This window comes from Malaclemys terrapin, chromosome 1 (assembly GCF_027887155.1).
Source record: "Malaclemys terrapin pileata isolate rMalTer1 chromosome 1, rMalTer1.hap1, whole genome shotgun sequence".
Classification (NCBI taxonomy): Eukaryota; Metazoa; Chordata; order Testudines; family Emydidae; genus Malaclemys; species Malaclemys terrapin.
In genome coordinates this window covers 10115187-10133989 of record NC_071505.1, presented here as the reverse complement: position 1 = coordinate 10133989, position 18803 = coordinate 10115187, and the positions used below count along the sequence as shown (strand labels likewise).

The window sequence follows — 18803 nt, the reverse complement described above, 5'->3', positions numbered from 1 at the left end:
GCAAAACAATGAACAAAACAAAAAAAGACAGATTGTTAGAAATACAGTTGCCAAAACAAATTACATTGTTATTTGATATTTGCCCTCTCCCTTATTATTGATATTTTAGGTTTTAATTATACTGTGCACTAGAAAATTATTCCATCACTGATTTCTTATTAAATGAATGGTTTTGTAGATAGAGAAGTTTAATAAAGCAGGAATCAATTTTGTCAGGAGGGATCGTGGAGAGAGTTTAGTCATTTGAGCATGACACCTAGAAAATCCCAGATGCTATTCCAGACTTTGCCAATGACATGCTGTGTGGCCAAGGCCAAGTGACTTCCTTTCTCTATGCTTTAGTTTCTCTGTGTGTAAAATGGAGATAGTACATCCCTATCTCACAGGGATTTTTTGTAAAGCACTCTGAAGATGTGATATATAAAATCCCCTGCAAAAGGAATCATATTATTTCCTCTTGCCAATTCAAATTTCTTGTTTATCCACAGAGCAGATACAGCACTAATAGCAACAGCAAACACTTCCCCCCCACTAATGTGCCTCAGTGCTAACCTGGTGGAATCATTCTATGACAGAGCAGTCAGTTTCAACAGTTCAGTCATTAGCCTCTGCTGAGATTCCTAACCAGGGTGCCTATTGAGTGGAGGTGGTTCAGGATTTGGACACATTGAAATTACAAGCGCTGGTGGATCACCGTGGGCATTTCACTGACATCAACGCAGGGTGGTCCGGGAAGGTGTGTGACGCATGCATCTTCAGGAACAGTGGCCTGTACAGAAAGCTACCAGCAGGGACTTTCTTTCCAGGCCAGAAGATTCCAGTGGGGGATGTTGAAATGCCCATAGTGATCCTGGGAGACCCAGAGTACCCCTTACTCTCATAAAAAGAACAGGAGTACTTGTGGCACCTTAGAGACTAACAAATTTATTAGAGCGTAAATTTTCGTGGACTACAGCCCACTTCTTCGGATGCATATAGAATGGAACATATCCTCAATATATGTTCCATTCTATATGCATCCGAAGAAGTGGGCTGTAGTCCACGAAAACTTATGCTCTAATAAATTTGTTAGTCTCTAAGGTGCCACAAGTACTCCTGTTCTTTTTGCGGATACAGACTAACACGGCTTCTACTCTGAAACCTTACTCTCATGGCTCATGAAGACTTACACGGAAAACCTGGACAAGCAGCAAGGAGCGCTTCAACAACAGGCTGAGCAGGTGCAGAATGACCGAAGAATGTGCCTTTGGCAGATTAAAAGCACGCTGGTGATGCCTTTATGGCAGATTAGACCTAAGTGAGGTAAACATTCCCATGGTTATATCAGCCTGCTGCAGATTCCATATTTGTTAGGCTAAGGGTGAAAAGTTTCCCCTGGGGTGGAAAAATACTGCTGCAATAGTGAAACACAGGATAGCTCAGGTGTTTATGTCTCCACCTACTGGCTGGAGGGCTTACTACAAAGTTTAACTAAATTTGAAAATTAAACTATAAGCCTGGATTTTTTTTTAGGGCAACTACCCAAGTCCCACAGAGACAGTAGTTGTCTAGATGCAATGTGATCCTAATACAAATAAAATTCTCAGTAATTTTCTAACTGAGCATATTTTAACCACTTTGGATCAAATTTATCCTGGTGTAACTCCACTGAAGTCTCACTATAATTTACATTAGACACATTCATATATACTGTATTGAGTACATTTTACATCATTAATGTCCTAAAATAAAATATCTGAAAAATATTTCTATTGTTCTTCATCTCATATTGGCTTTGGTGGAAATCACTTAAATTTATATTAAATTATAGGCGGAGCTGGTAGGGACACATTTTATTTTAGGTTGTCTAATACTTTCCATTATAAACACCGTATTTTCAGTTTCTTATAACATGGACAAACAGCGACTGTTTAGGCTGAAATTTTCCATACTGAGTGACTATGTAAGGCTGACATTTAATGTTTCGGCAAAAATGGTTCAGACATTTCTCAGAATTAAGTGAGATAAAAATATGTTTTGCCCATGTCAAATTCTTACAACGGTTTAATTGAAAAGCCCTAGAACATATACGCTTTGGAAAAGAGATCTAAAATTTGGTTGGGGGGGGGGGGGGGTGTTACCCTGATGCCAAGTATGTGCCTTTTGTATCAGCATGAAAACCCACCCACATCAGGCCAAGTAACAAGCCGCCATATAACCGCAGTTTTCACGTGCTTAGTAGAGGCCTGTTAGAATCTGACAGCTAAATTCTCTGAAGAGTCCATCTGTACTAAGCAAGCTCCTGCACAGAGCTGAGCAGGGCGTTCCCTGCAATTGCTCCTCCCAGTACCAGGGGACCACAGTGGCTCTGGGGATATTCTCCCTTTCTGTTTCTTTTCTCCTGTGCTCTCAATATTCCCCCACTAGCACCCAGGAGAAAGAGGAAGTTCCCTGATAAAAACACAGAAGAGCCAAGTTGCAGTGTGGGATGGAGGCAGACCCAATCTACAGGCAGGCTGTTCGTGTGGGGACAGTCAGGCTGTGGAGGTACATGCTAAGGGCATGGGCAGAGATCCTGTGGGGAAAACAATAGTGCTTATATCATAATTCATATGCACAAGGGGGCCAAATTAATGTAACCCCCAAGAAGATTACCTAGATTCCTGGGGCTCTGTCTGCTTGCAGCTCATGGAGGGGGAGCCAAGGCAAACTCAGAGTCTGCCTGGCAACCAATAGGGAGTGAGGTGCCCTCCCAGGGAGTTCAGGAAAGGGGAGAAGCTATTTTTGAGTCTCTCTGGAGCCAGCCAGGGCAAGGGCAGGACTGGCTGTGCGGGGAGCTGGTGAGTCCCAGGCCTGCATGCAGGGTTCCCCCTGAGAACTGGCCTCTAGGGATCTGAAAGCAAGATCCTTCAGCTGGGCTTTTCCCTCTCCAATGATGACTCCCAGTTTGTAGAGTTTTGCTGGGAAACTTCCCCAGCCAGACTGAGTTAGCCCTCCAGCTCCCTAGGTGAGACCAGTCACCACATGGTCAGCTCTGCTCTGTCTGCCAGTTCAGGGCTGCTGCCTGCTGTGTGTCTCTCTAGAGGTCAAGTCACAGATATTAGCAGCGTGGGCACCGGTGACCCTAACAATAGTGGTTTATAGATTCATAGATTCATAGATTCTAGGACTGGAAGGGACCTCGAGAGGTCATCGAGTCCAGTCCCCTGCCCGCACGGCAGGACCAAATACTGCCTAGACCATCCCTAATAGACATTTATCTAACCTACTCTTAAATATCTCCAGAGACGGAGATTCCACAACCTCCCTAGGCAATTTGTTCCAGTGTTTAACCACCCTGACAGTTAGGAACTTTTTCCTAATGTCCAATCTAGACCTCCCTTGCTGCAGTTTAAACCCATTGTTTCTGGTTCTATCCTTAGAGGCTAAGGTGAACAAGTTCTCTCCCTCCTCCTTATGACACCCTTTTAGATACCTGAAAACTGCTATCATGTCCCCTCTCAGTCTTCTCTTTTCCAAACTAAACAAACCCAATTCTTTCAGCCTTCCTTCATAGGTCATGTTCTCAAGACCTTTAATCATTCTTGTTGCTCTTCTTTGGACCCTTTTCAGTTTCTCCACATCTTTTTTAAAATGCGGCGCCCAGAACTGGACACAATACTCCAGCTGAGGCCTAACCAGAGCAGAGTAGAGCGGAAGAATGACTTCTCGTGTCTTGCTCACAACACACCTGTTAATGCATCCCAGAATCATGTTTGCTTTTTTTGCAACAGCATCACACTGTTGACTCATATTTAGCTTGTGGTCCACTATAACCCCTAGATCCCTTTCTGCCGTACTCCTTCCTAGACAGTCTTTTCCCATTCTGTATGTGTGAAATTGATTTTTCCTTCCTAAGTGGAGCACTTTGCATTTGTCTTTGTTAAACTTCATCCTGTTTAACTCAGACCATTTCTCCAATTTGTCCAGATCATTTTGAATTATGACCCTGTCCTCCAAAGTAGTTGCAATCCCTCCCAGTTTGGTATCATCCGCAAACTTAATAAGCGTACTTTCTATGCCAATATCTAAGTCGTTGATGAAGATATTGAACAGAGCCGGTCCCAAAACAGACCCCTGCGGTACCCCACTCGTTACGCCTTTCCAGCAGGATTGGGAACCATTAATAACAACTCTCTGAGTACGATTATCCAGCCAGTTATGCACCCACCTTATAGTAGCCCCATCTAATTTGTATTTGCCTAGTTTATCGATAAGAATATCATGCGAGACCGTATCAAATGCCTTACTAAAGTCTAGGTATACCACATCCACCGCTTCACCCTTATCCACAAGGCTCGTTATCCTATCAAAGAACCACCCTGACAGTTAGGAACTTTTTCCTAATGTCCAACCTAAACCTCCCTTGCTGCAGTTTAAGCCCATTGCTTCTTGTTCTATCCTTAGAGGCCAAGGTGAACAAGTTTTCTCCCTCCTCCTTATGATACCCTTTTAGATACCTGAAAACTGCTATCATGTCCCCTCTCAGTCTTCTCTTTTCCAAACTAAACAAACCCAATTCTTTCAGCCTTCCTTCATAGGTCATGTTCTCAAGACCTTTAATCATTCTTGTTGCTCTTCTCTGGACCCTCTCCAATTTCTCCACATCTTTCTTGAAATGAGGTGCCCAGAACTGGACACAATACTCCAGCTGAGGCCTAACCAGCGCAGAGTAGATTGGAAGAATGACTTCTCGTGTCTTGCTCACAACACACCTGTTAATACATCCCAGAATCATGTTTGCTTTTTTTGCTTTTTTTTGTTATATTGGTCTCCTGTTTAATATATTTATTGTGTTGAATATATTGTATGTGTTTCTGTTATTTCTTGGAAGTCTCCAACTATCTGGCCCTAATCAAAGCAGAGTAGAATGGAAGAATTATTTCTCGTGTCTTACTTACAACACTCCTGCTAATACATTCCAGAATGTTTTCTTTTTTTGCAACAGCGTTACACTGTTCACTCATATTTCACTTGTGGTCCACTATGACCCCCAGATCCCTTTCCACAGAACAGTATTCCTTCCTAGGTGGTCCGTTCCCTATTTTGTATGTCTGCAACTGATTGGTCCTTCCTAAATGGAGTACTCTGCATTTGTCTTTATTGACTTTCATCCTATTTACTTCAGACCATACTTCAGAGTGTTTTTAATGCATTACAGGAGCTCTCTGTTACTGTTTTTGCTAATCAAGAGGCTGGTAATCCTCCCTTGTGTGACCTACCATGCTGATAAGTTGCACCTGAATGATTCATTTTCTGTTGGAGCAAACTCAGGAAAAGTGACTTGAAAGCCTTAAAATTCTGTTGTGTAGAGGTGGAAACACCTGATATTGGTTCAGTTTCCTTGTGGCCTGCACTTATTATTATGAGAATAACCATAACTTCTGGAACTCCTCTCATCCAAGGATTTCAAAGTGGTTTGCAACTTTTTTTTGATGAAGCCTCACAACATCCCTGGTGGTAGGTAGGTAGTGATAGGTAAATACTGTTGTACCATCTTACAAAAGGACATATTGAGATACAGAGAGATTAACTGACATGCACAATAAATCAATGGCAGGTCTAGGAATAGGACCCAGGAGTCCTGGCTCCCAGTCACAGTTCTGCAAGTATTTTTAAAATATTGTACCCACCAGTTTGGAGGCAGCATATTCCAGTGGCTAGTTGGGCACAGAACTGGCCTGAGAATCTGTCCATCCTTTTACTTAATTTGTTTATTTAATATCACAAAGCAGGGAGAAACTTTAGCTTTTATCTGGAACAGACTAAATCCTTAAAATGCCTGTGCAGCTTTTTGATTTTTGGTACATTAATTACCTTGATCTAGCCCTGTTTGTCAAAACAAAACTTGTCTGGTTTGACTGCATTTTTCAGGTTTTTGTTGTTGTTGTTCCTTACCAGTCCTGTAAGACTAACACAGTGTTAAAGCACATTCAGCTAGATTGCTAGTAGTGTCAGATCTGTTCTTGTTCAGGAGATTTGCAAGGCAGTCGTGGAGTTCTGTACATTTGTGCAGCGAATTATTGGTTGGTCTCAGCACTTAGACATGAATCAGAGTATGAATTATTGGGTTTTAGAGAATCTATTTCAATGGGAGAGTAGCCCAGCTCTCCTACTTTGACAGTTTTGGGAATCTGTGAACTTTTGAATTCCAATTTGATTTTATGACATCTGTGTTTGATTATACTCTTAATGATGTCTTTCATTATACAATGTCATTCCTCTCCTGTTAAGGGGAGGGAGTATGGCATCTAGGAATGTCTGTCCATGAATGGATGGGCCATCAGCAATTGACTAGCTCTTACCCTGGGACAATGGGAGCTACAGGCAGAGACATTAACAGTTAAACAGACCTCTATACCCAGCCTAAAGATGGTTGAAAATGGAAAAAATGATAAGAGGACAGGAAGAGAGAAGGTGTTTGAAATGCTTTTAGAAGGAAACATGCTGTCTAGCAAGGGAAAGACCAGACCCCGGGGGGCAGGGAAAAAGCCTTCCAGTTCTATGATTCAGCATAAGATTCCTACCAGCAGCAGGCCCGATCCTGTAATGTGTACCTAAATACCACAGTGACTGAATGGTTCATAAATATCTAGATAAGGCAACAATGAGTACCTTCAACTTCCATTTTAGCCAGGAGCTCAGCAAATTGCAGAATCACAAATATGAATACTACTAGATGCCATCACTGCACAGTTTAATTTCCATAAGCAGGTATCTTACGAACTGGTTCATACTGTTCAGAAACTGATTCATACCCACCCGCCCTCCAAATTTGAGTATGCTTTGAAAGACCTTTTAACAGGCAACGAGGTTTCTAAGTTGCGACAAACTGGCGAGCAGAGAGAAGACTGAAGTGCAGAAAGAAATATCACAGAAATACCGCTCACACCAATTTGATTGTACTTTCTGGAGTATTTAACCTGAACAGTAGTCCCCAGCGACTTTATCATACAGCCTTTGAGTTTGCAGTTTACACCAAAAGGGATAACATGAATTCTAACATTCTCTCCCAAGTCTGAAGCCAAACATATTGTCACACCAATTGGTTGTAACAAAGACAGTAGCACAAAGTGTACCCCTTGATTTTGGGTCACAGAACTCGACATTCTTGCTGTTTCATTTTCTACCTTGACCTCTCTAGACTCCCTATTTATGAGGGAACACAAACTACATATAGTGACAGTTAAATTGGCAGCAAGACAAATCCCATCCACATCAAAGCACAGAAATAAGAAGTTAAGGGGAAAGACTTATGAAGGTAGAATTCCTTTCCAATTTCATATTACCTACAACAGTGTTGACAGCACACATCAATGCACTGGTAAGATGTGTATTTCTACTTCCAACAGATAAGATACCAAAAAAGCAATAGGTACATCTTCACCAAACTTGTACTCTACCATAAAACTTAGCAGCATCTCCATATGATTTTATATTAATTGTATCATCACATTCCATTTATTCCATGCATTTGGGATGTTATTTTGCCTCAACACTGCTGCGGTCACTTGGTTTTGTGTTAGAGTGCAAGTTAAAATTAAAAATTCAACTAGAGCTTGAAGTTTATATTCTGTTTTGGTTTTTGCTATGAGATTTTTACCATCTAAAGGTTTAAACCTCCTGCTGACCCTGAACTCTAATACATTTTTAACTATGCACCATAATGTGTACCTTCCTCCCAGTTAAGCCACACAGTTGCACTGCCTTTACTACAGCCTACTGCACTAGAGCCGTTAATTTTCTACATTGTACCAAAAAAAGTAGGGCTTCCTCTATGAAGTTAGTTCTGTTTAAAGAGTAATCTCTCTTTCAAGTTTCCCAAACTTGGGAAAAACTGGCTAAGAGAAATAAGTTTGTTTGCATTTACGAGAGATAATGCTGTCCGCTTCTTATTTATAATATCACCTGTAAGTGAGAACAGGCATTCACATGGCAGTTTTGTAGCTGGCATCGCAAGGTATTTATATGACAGATATGCTAAACATTCGTATGCTTCAGCCACCATTCCAGAGGACATGCTTCCATGCTGACAACACTCGTTCAATGCATTTTTTAATTAAATTTATAACTGAACACCTTTGGGGAGAATTGTATGTTTCCTGCTGTTTTACCTGCATTCTGCCATATATTATGTTATAGCAGTCTCAGATGATGATCCAGCACATTTTAAGAACACTTTCACTGCAGATTTGACAAAATGAAAAGGTACCAATGTGAAATTTCTAAAGATAGCTACAGCACTCAACCCAAGGTTTAAGAATCTGAAGTACCTTCCAAAATCTGAGAGGGACAAAGTGTGGCGCATGCTTTCAAAAGTCTTAAAAACACAACACTCTGATGCGGAAACTACAGAACCCGAATCACAAAAGGGAAAATCAACCTTCTGCTGGTGGCATCTGACTGAGATGATGAAAATGAACATGCATTGATCTGCACTGCTTTGGATTGTTATCTAACAGAACCCGTCATCAGCATGGACGCATGTCGTCTGGAATGGTGGTTGAAACATGAAGGGATATATGAATTAAATTAATTTAATTTAAAATTTAAATGTATTTATTTTTAATTTATGAATCTTTAACATAACTGGCAAGTAAATATCTTGCGACGCCATCTATAACAGTGCCAGATGAACGCCCGTTCTCACTTTCAGACGACATTGTAAACAAGAAGCAGGAGCATTATCTCCTGCAAATGTAAAACAAACTTGTTTATCTGAGCAATTGGCTGTAGAGGAAGTAGGACTGAGTGGACTTTCTAGGCTCTAAAGTTTTATATTGTTTTATTTTTGAACGTAGTCTTTGTACATAATTCTACATTTGTAAGTTCAACTTTCATGATAAAGAGATTGTATTAGGTAAGTTGAAAAATACTATTTCGTTTGTTTTTTACAATGCAAACATTTGTAATAAAAAATAAAGTGAGCACTGTACACTTCGTATTCTGTGTTGTAATTGAAATCAAAATATTTGAAAATGTAAAAAACATCAAAAATATTTAAATAAATGGTTTTCTATTATTGTTTAACAGTGTGATTAATCGCGATTCATTTTTTACATCACTTGACAGCCCTAGTGGCAACCCTAAACACCTTTTTGGTATGCAAAACCCAGAGTTCTGAGCTCAGAGATTGTTTTCCTCTGAAGAGCCATTGGTCCGTTGTTATAGCAGCCCAAGCGTGGTAAAATGGGCGCAAGTGGTGGCCAAAAGTATGGGTAGGAGTGTCTGGGGGCACTATAATTGGGGGGAAGTCTTTCAGACCCTCGGCCAATACTTCAAAACTGTGGCTTGGATGTAGATGGTTGGGTGGATGAGGCCTGATTCTGCGGTACCCGCCATCTCTGGGATCGTTGCTTTTTTCTATTTTGATCAAAGTGTTGTTGCTGTTGACGATGGAAAGAGGTATCTCATGGGCTCTGGTATGGTGTATAATGTCTATGCTTATTAGGTGGAGTGTATATGCCTAGTGTGCACAACGTGGCCCGAGAGCCTTTCATGGTATGGAGTATGTCATCCGTTTTGGATGAGAAGAGCTTTTCCCTATCAAAGGGAAGGTCCTCCTCTTTTAGCTGCAGTTCTTTTGGGATCCCTGATGCTTGCAGCCAGGATGCCCTTCTCATAAGCACTGCTGTGGCTGTTGTTCAAACAGCTGTGTCTGCCACAACCATTGAGGCCTGTAGCGCCGTGCGAGCCATTATCTGACCCTCATTGATGACGGCCTTAAGTTGAGGACGCTTCTGCTCAGGGAGATCTTCTACGAGATCCTGTACTTTGGTGTAGTTAGAGTGTCATCTGGCCTCCGCAGGCTCCATTATGGCCTCATCTATGGGGAGGGCAATCTCAGTTGATGCAGAGATTTGTAGGATTTGTAGCAATTTATGCTGATTTTCCTGTACCTCCTGTAAAGCAATCTCTTGATTGGTCGCTACCCTTTTGAAGAGTTCCTGGAACTGCTTCAGGTCATCAGATGCTGTTGGGGTTAGTGGTATAATCACTTCATCCGGTGATATGGTACTGAGACAGTCAGGGCAGGTATCTAATTTTGGTCTAAATCTTGGCAAAGAACATCTGAAATCCTAACAAATATATGATCCATAGCTCTGTGAATAAATCAAACTTGATAGACTCAAAAGTCCCAAATCTGAGCAGTTACATGATTTTTAAGTCTAGCTCCAAGACATATTTAAACAATATAATCCACCTTCCAAAATTAGGTCTACATCACTTTAAATCCCATCTCCTCAGCTGGGTGACCCAGCCCCCACCACAATGAATCCACAGCCTGTGATGTAAATGTTTGATTAGGCAGGGGATTGAAATCTATAAGAATTCTGCTATCTGAGTGCTTTAGAGAGTCAAGATTTTTGGCATTTCTAGTCCCTACACCAGCTCATGCTATGAAAGAGCCATCAGAAGGAGGAGTAGATTTGCAGGCTTTCTTCATGTACACACTTAAATTAAAACCATGACAGTCCTGATGCCTGAGGATAGCTGAGATTTTAACATGTCATAAACCAAGTTACACAGGTCTCATTTTTTTCTTAGAATGTCCCATTAAATAAAGAAAATAATATTTTATTTTTTAAGTGCAGGGGATTCTGATTGGGACATGTAAATCTTGACACTGTCCCTTTATCAACATTTATATTCCCTTGCTTTAGAGACGCAAAAGCTACCTGGAACTTTACATACTTTACAAAGATTCAGATCCACAAACACAAAAAACTTTAAAGCCTTTTAAAAAGCACAATACAAACACAGGTTAAAGAGATGAATTTTTGGAGGCAATACAATGCCATGCATTCAGACTGGCAACCTGACTGTTCTAAACCACCACCAGAGTTCTGCAGTCTCAAAAAACTGGGGACAAGGCATTAAAGAGACCCTTAGCCACATCATTCTTGGAGTGCCTCTTTACAGAGGAGGGCACAAATACACTGCATGTTAAGGAACCAAAGCTAAACAATCTAACATTCCTCTTTGGCATATCTAATTTATTTGTGGATCATTTAGATACTATAGCGATGAGCGCTACAGAAACCCCTCAAACAGATTAGATATAATTCTGTACAATGTTGCATTGAAAGGGTTGTTTGGTTTTCTTACTTCTTGACCTGGATTTTTGCACCCCTGTTACAGAGCAGCTGGCTCCCGAGGGAGTCAGGCACCAAGTCTACCTGTGACCAGCTCTGCTAAGGAGAATGAGCCAACCCAAATCCACTTGTGAGTCATTACTGGCCTAGGCAGCTAGACAGCAGCTAGATAGCTAAGGAACACCTGAGCCTAATAAAGAGTTAGGAGGGCTCAGTCATGAGGCTCCAGAACACAGAGAAAGCTTCTGTAGAGAAGGACTTCTCAAGGGAGCCGGTTAGAGAGCTCACCAGAAAAGGTGCTGCTTGAAGGAGCAGGTTCCAAAAGGCCATGAGTGGCAAAGCCCTAGGGAGGCCCAGTCCCGGCAAAAGGACCTTACTAGGCTTTAGGAAGAGGTTCAGATTGCTGGGGAATTACATGCTGCTCCAGAGAAGAAATGCAGGGGTTTGACCTCTGCAGGGGTCCCTGAGTCCAGAGAAGGAATCCTTTCCCAGGTAATTTCAGGAGGCCTGACTCCAGAAGAGGGTACCGGGTGGTGGAGAGGGCCTTACTGGTAAATAGCCTGGATGGAGAAGATGGGGTAGACAGACTAAAATTAATTTTAGGCAAAATACCCATTGAAGTCAATGAAAACTTTGTCTGAGCAAGGACTACAGGGTTTGACATACCTCTCCATCCCAATGCTGAGGTAAAGACTTGCTTGCGTACCATGTTCAGCCTTTGGTTAACAAATCAGCCCTCCCGAAAGGACACTGTTCACGTTATAAAAGCTTCATTGAAAACCCATTAGCAGCAACTGAGTCAGGTATGTACCTGTGGTTCCACATTGGGTCCCAAGGGGATGCTCCAGGGGTAAGTACTCAACTTTAAATAGATGAACCCACTGCTACAAGGCAACATTCCTCATGCCCTAAAATCGTGCCCATACACACAGCAGAGCCCTAGCCACACATTAGACATAGCAAGATCAAACTTCATATTCCTACAATGAGTAGTTCCAGTTATTCATACAATTCATTAATATCCTCCCTCAGAGCCCCTCCCCCCTTAACAAATTTATAACTTGCATCCACTGGGCACCTGGTATAGAAGTGCGCAATGTTAACATTTGCATCCATAGGATTTATTGTAACATCTTTACCCTCACAACAGCTCACAATTTACCCTGTCCTTACTCAGACAAAAAACAAAAAAATCCTGGAGTAAAAACTAAGCAAAGATTTCAAGAGTTAAACAGTTCTCGTCATCTGTTGCTCTCAAAGTACTTTGAAAGGGAGTTAAGTATCATTATTTTCACTTCACAGAGCTGGGAACAGAATCTAGGTCTCCTGAGTTGCAGTCTAGGGCTCTACCCACTGGACTCCACTGCCACCCCTATAAGGCAGGTAAGTGTCTCCTCAAGTCATTTTTACATTCAGCCTTTAATGCTACGAAGTCCATTATAAAAATGATACAGTCAACAGTTTTTAAAATATTTAGTAGAATTATTTTGCATTTACTTATTTCCCGATCTGAAACTTAATGCCTGCTACAAAACCAGGTCAGGCAGTTTTTCCATTACTTCCAGAGAAGTCAGTCCAAGTTCAGCAAAGTCAGGCCCCTATTATAAATAGAAACTAGAAAATGTTATTTTCACATGGAGCCATTCAAGTCTATCAGATTTACAGGCACTTAGTGACTTACAATGAATCTATTAGGCAGCCTGAACTACTTGTGATAAACAATTCAAGGAAAACTGTAGCGTTAGAAAATCATGTGTGTGTATGCTGAGAAAGTTGCTTTATTACATGAAATAGTTCAGTTTTCTTTCCAGAAATGACAAGGCAGATGAATTAAAGTTACACTTATAATGTATTGTACTCATAGCATAATACATTTATTTAATGGACTATTAGTAGTAAATACATGCTAGGCAGAATACATGGTAGATTATATCAGACCTATGATAAACATTTATCATGATTTGTTTATATATTGGACTTTGGTTTCCAGTTCTTAGAGGTTTAAACTTAGGTCACTCATCAAATTAAACAGATCTTGGGGACATTTGACTTTTCTTTTGAGACTGGTACTGAATCTCAGTATATACTGAGGTGTTTTAGTATGGACAAGTAAAAACTAAATACTGTTCTATCCTTATAAACATCACACTACATTTAGAAATGGGATGGTGGAAAAGGAAGAGTGGCTGATACAAAGCAATATTTACTGAGATATACTGAGTAACATAGCATTCAATAACTCTGAACAATAGAGCAACCTTTGTTTCAACAATTGTCTTTTTTTTAAAAACATATTATAGGGTTGATCCTGCATATAAAAGTGATGAGCAGGACTTGGAGCACAAGGCAACCTGCACTACGAGATGGCATGGCTTAGTGGCTAGAGTATGGCACTGGGAGTCAGGATGCTGGAAATCTATTCCTACCATTGTCACCAATTTATTGTGGGATGTTGGACAAGTCTCTTCACTAGTCTGTGCCAGTTTCCTCATATGTGATAATGAACTATACCCTCCTCTGTAAATCACCTTAAGGTTTACAAATGAAATGGTCTGTATAAGAGCTTGATCGTGCATCACTGAATGCAAAGGCATTTGCCATAGACTCCAGGGGGCACATATTCAAGCCATATATGCATGCAAGCCAGGATGAGGGTACACGCTGCAGTGTAGACAGTTTGAGAGCTGGTGCAGAGAGCTAGAGATTTACAACCACTCAGAACACAGAACTTGCACACACATGTAGCTTGCCTAGGGTTACCATACATCCGGATTTTCCCGGACATGTCCAGCTTTTTGGGCTCCAAATCCCTGTCCGGGGGGAAATCCCAAAAAGCCGGACATGTCCGGGAAAATCAGGACATGCGGGCCGGCGGTCGGCCGGCTCAGGGGCCGGCGGCTCGGGGGCCGGGGGCTCGGCCGGGCCGGGGGTGCTCGGCCAGGGGCCCGGGGGCCGGCAGTGCTGGGCGGGCCGACCCAGGCTGGAGACGCACCTCCTCCCCCCCTTACCTGCTTCAGGCAGGGGAGGGGGCGGAGTTGGGGCGGGGACTTTGGGGAAGGGGTGGAGTTGGGGCGGGGCTGGGGGCCGGGGTCCCGTGGAGTGTCCTCCTTTAGGAGGCTCAAAATATGGTAACCCTAAGCTTGCCACTGCTCATGACCTGCTCTTCACCGCTCAAGGACTTGCAGAATAAAAGCTAAACAACTAGCAGAACAAAAGTCTTCTGATTTCTCCCATATAACAAGAAGCAAGTTCACTGCATTGTAACTTCCTTTGCTGGGGAAGAGTAATGGCCTTATTTTCGTAGTGTGAAAGAATACATAAATAATGGACGATTATCAAAATGCCACAATTATAAGTGAAGATCTAAGACCGTCGAAGAGCAAAATACAGGAACTTTTTCTACCCAACGAACACAATAAGTGCTGCACGCCTCACCCTGTGGGTATTACACATTTATTTTCTGAGAAATTCAGAAGGAAAATTGCTGTAAAATGTCAAATTTGCTAGGTTTTTTCCTAACACTAATTTGTGGTCATGCTTGCCTTGCGACCATGTTTTGAACTTGACTGAGTGATACGGCTGGGAAGGCGGGAGAGTGAAAAGTGCAGGTAAGTTTTCTTAATTTGTTTTTAAAATCAAACTTCAGGTGTTCCCCTTTCACTCTTTTAACCTATATTCATAAGGATGCTGCCAGGTTGAGAGAGCAGCTTTACTTGCAAATATTAAGTCTGATCCAAAGAGCAGCAGAACACCTGCAACTCCTGTTAAAGTCAATGATCTCAGCATCCTTCAGATGAGCTTTAGTGACTGTAATCTAAGAGAGAGACTACTCAGCTATGTGTCCAAACCTGTGTCCTTACTCAAAGTTTTCATTAACTGCAATGGGTATTTTGTCTAAGTAAACAGACTGGGCTCTGTATCTGTATCTGTAATCATGGATACCTTTTTCTGAAAGATAAAAGAAACCCCATTATAAGAAGCTTTACTAATGACGCACAAATGCAGGAGAGTTTCCTGAGGTCAGGTTTTATTACAAACTCAGAACTCAGCTCAACTCAAGGTCAATGAAAGGGTCACCAGCACTTCAAGCAAATTTGGTGTGAGTTTCCAGTGAAGCCCCTAACCTCGCCACAGGTTCCAGGGTGGAATTTATGATTGTTTCCAACTCAAAACCAGTAGTTGCAGCTATGTGTTCTTGCTCTGGAGCTTTCAGATTTAGTCAAACCTGAAACCCATTGAGAGTTCGGGTGTTCAAATCCACACAAACTGAAACCAAAAAAAATAAAATTAGATGAGGCTAAAGCTACAAAATTGGCCAGCTTTAACTACAAAAGTTAAGAACAGTCATAGAGTAGCCCTCATTCAGCTAGAGAATGAACAAATAGCACACATTTGTGTGTCATATACATGGTTTCATGTACATCTGCTGGACTGCCAGCCACATGCTAGGTAAAATTCCACTATCCCCTGGCAGCCATTTTGAAAGGCAAGTTTTACAGACGGCCACATGAAAAAGCTGAGCTTCTGAAGCATTCAATAACTTATATCTCTTCTTCCCTTTCCCCCACCCCTCCTCAAATATTATTTTTTGTGATAGATCTTCAAATCCTTGTTCCACATGCAGACAGTCCATTGGAAACAGTGACCATTTTCTTTGTACTAAAATAGAAAAATTTTCACCTCATTTTCCCATCTCATCCTTATCTTTTTTAATCACAATTAGAGAACTGGTCAGTGTTTATCACTATTATCCTGGCCACATTCTTAATCATAATAAACCTGTTTAGCTTTTCTGCCCTTATCTACCGAAAAAGTTTTTTGATGGATTGTTTTGCTAAAGGAAATATCATTTAATGGTTAAAGTTCAAGACCAGGAAACCATGTCTCTATTCTTGGCTCTGCTACAGATTTGGTGCATGATCTTATGGTTCAGTCACTTGGCGAAAGATTTTCAGAAGAGCTCAGGGGCAGATCTGACAGTTTGACACCCACAACTGGGACCAGATTTTGAGAAGAGTTCCCTTCCTGTTTAGGCACCTAAATTATGGCCAGAAATAGAAATGAACTATGTATTAGATATGCTAATATGTGCTGAGCTCTTATGAAAATATGTCCACTTATTTTGGCATGTAAATAGCAGCTCGGGATTTTTGAAAGTCTGGCCTTATTCTGTCTCAGTCCCCATCTGTCAAATGAGGATAACAATCCTTCCCTATCTCCTAGGGGAGTTCTGTGGATAAAGTCATTAGTGTATGTGAAATGCTTTCAAATCCTTGGATAGAAGGCATTATTGAAGGACTAGGTAGTATTAGAAAAAAAAAAAATCACACTTATTTCTCCTAAGAAAGTTATTTTATGCATAGTGCAGTAAACTCTATCTTGGTAGCTGGCTGTTGGCCAACTGCAGTAACATACAAAACTTAAGCATCATCATAAAAAGATGGGCCATCATTGGATCATACACCCTCAAGACAAGATGACAACACCTAATAAATAGAAGCCTGTGGGGACAGATAATGCATGTAGCATGTTGTAGTGCCCTGGCCTGCTGCTCCCCAAACATGGCTGTGTGACATGGATGTGGGTCAGACAAGGGGACGATGTCTGGGAGACAGCTCATCCTCCTTTGACATGGGCATGAGGAGATCCATGTGAGGAAGATCCCTTGCATGCATAGCCTCAGTGGGCACCATACAGGCCACCAGCTATACTGATCTTCTGGTTTCAGAGGTGGGTTTGCTCATTATAGTACACATGTGATGCTATTCATTCAGCTTCTTTTCATCATTCTTAGGGCTCAGTCTTGCACTGGTCATAAACCGGGGAAGATAAGCAACCACACTGCTCCCCCACCCTGCTCACAATCAACTGCCTGTACTTCAAAGCTACAGTTCCTCCTGAGCAAACTCATCTCGTGTAGGCTGAACTAACAGCAATGCCTACAGTTAAGGCTGTATACACAGCTACTGAACAAAATGTTACATCACCTGCAGCTCCAGAATTGGGAGTAGGGTGATCCAACTCCAGTCAGACCCTCTCTCCTCTGACCACACCCTATTTTTCCCCTTTTATATATTAACCTGGGGTATTTAATGGGCAGGAAATATGCTTCTCATGCAGGCAGGAGAGTACCTGGACCACCATGCACCTCAGGAGAGGTGACATTCATCCTATCCTGAAAACACCTGTGTAAACCAGTTTAGTTCCTTGACACAGTAAGGGCTAAGGGGATAAAAGCGACCACCTCAAAACACAAAGTTGTGGAGCTATAGCTCGGATCCTCCATGGCAGCTACTCCAGCCCAGTCTGTGGGCCAAAACAGCAGCCACTACTTATGAATATACCACTCACAGCAGGGGTTCCAGAGCAATGGAACTGTGTTTGTAGAGAGCCAGTGACCCCACCCCAAAACTAGTGCTGAGAATCCCCTCTGTTCCGGCCTATTCAGACTCCTGGGTGCATGGCCTCTAGTCCTCAGCTGTTTATCCCACACCTCAGCCTGTGTGGGGTTTAAGTGGCATAGAGGGTGACACTTACGTACGGTGTGGTGCTCACCTTGTAGTACCTGGGCTGACAAAGCAGGAATGGCCTCCAGACTTTAGCCTGTTAGTGATATCCCCACGAGATTCAGGATGTTTGTAAAGATGCTCTCGGTGATTTTCACCCTTTGTTCACACTTATTTAAAAATTCATTGAAGAAAATCCAGAAAGAAGCATCTTATAATTATGAAGGGAGAATCTATTCATTATGCTGCCTTCTGTTCAATAAGGCTAAAATTTGAATGCTCTATTTCTTAGGTGTCTTCTAATTAAGCCCCCTACAAACAGGGTAAGGTGTTAATAGTGTCTTTCAAAGCTTGTGCACTTACTAATATTTTAAAGGCACTTCCCTCTTTGCACCCTAATGAAGGACTGCATATTCCGGCATAGCTAAAATAGATGCTGTTCTATAGATTAGGCTCTAAGGGTAACATTTTCAAGAGCACCTAAAGTGACCTAATAGCCTAAGTAACAAAATAAGCATGAAGGGGTCAAAAGTCACATGCTAAAACTGATCAATTCTCACCAGTGATCACAGGAATGGGGAGCAGCATGGAGCAGGCATCATCCCTGCCATCCCCCTTCCTTTAACTATAATCAAGCTCACAAATGTCCCTCCCTGCAGACACAATGTCATTTAGGGCAAGAGAAAAGGGCAGCTAAATAAGGGACAGAGCCAGGTCCAGACACTTTAGGTGGCAGCAACCACTCAAATTTCCATAGAAAATTCCAATAGCATTAACTCCTGCTGAGTGCCTCAGGAAGGCAGGGGGATAAAGCAGGTGGTCAACTAATGGCATCACAGTTCCTCAGTGGGCCATGATCAATGGTGCATCCCACAGACAAAGATCTCTTAGCAGATCTTGGGACATGACACTAACCATCTCTCCAGGCCTACAAACCCTTCCCTCAATATTGATTTTTTTCTGTGCTTTCTAACATTTATATACCAACAATTTCAGTGTATTCAACTAGGCATTAAACTATCAATACGCATATATTGCATTTAGAACTAGGGCTAAAGAATAAAGGGGGAAAATATATACAATTAGGCCAAGAGTTACTGATGCAAATAACCCTGGCTACAGAATTGCCAACCTCAGGATATACACATCCTTTTGTATAAAAGGATATGGATTGGTTCCTTAT

General features: G+C 41.8%; 1 long non-coding RNA gene across 4 annotated transcripts in view; it reads right to left on the bottom strand.

Moving 5' to 3' along the window:
• Positions 1-18803, bottom strand: part of LOC128830167 (uncharacterized) — a 191113-nt gene that overhangs the window by 97654 nt on the left and 74656 nt on the right. The window lies entirely within an intron of this gene.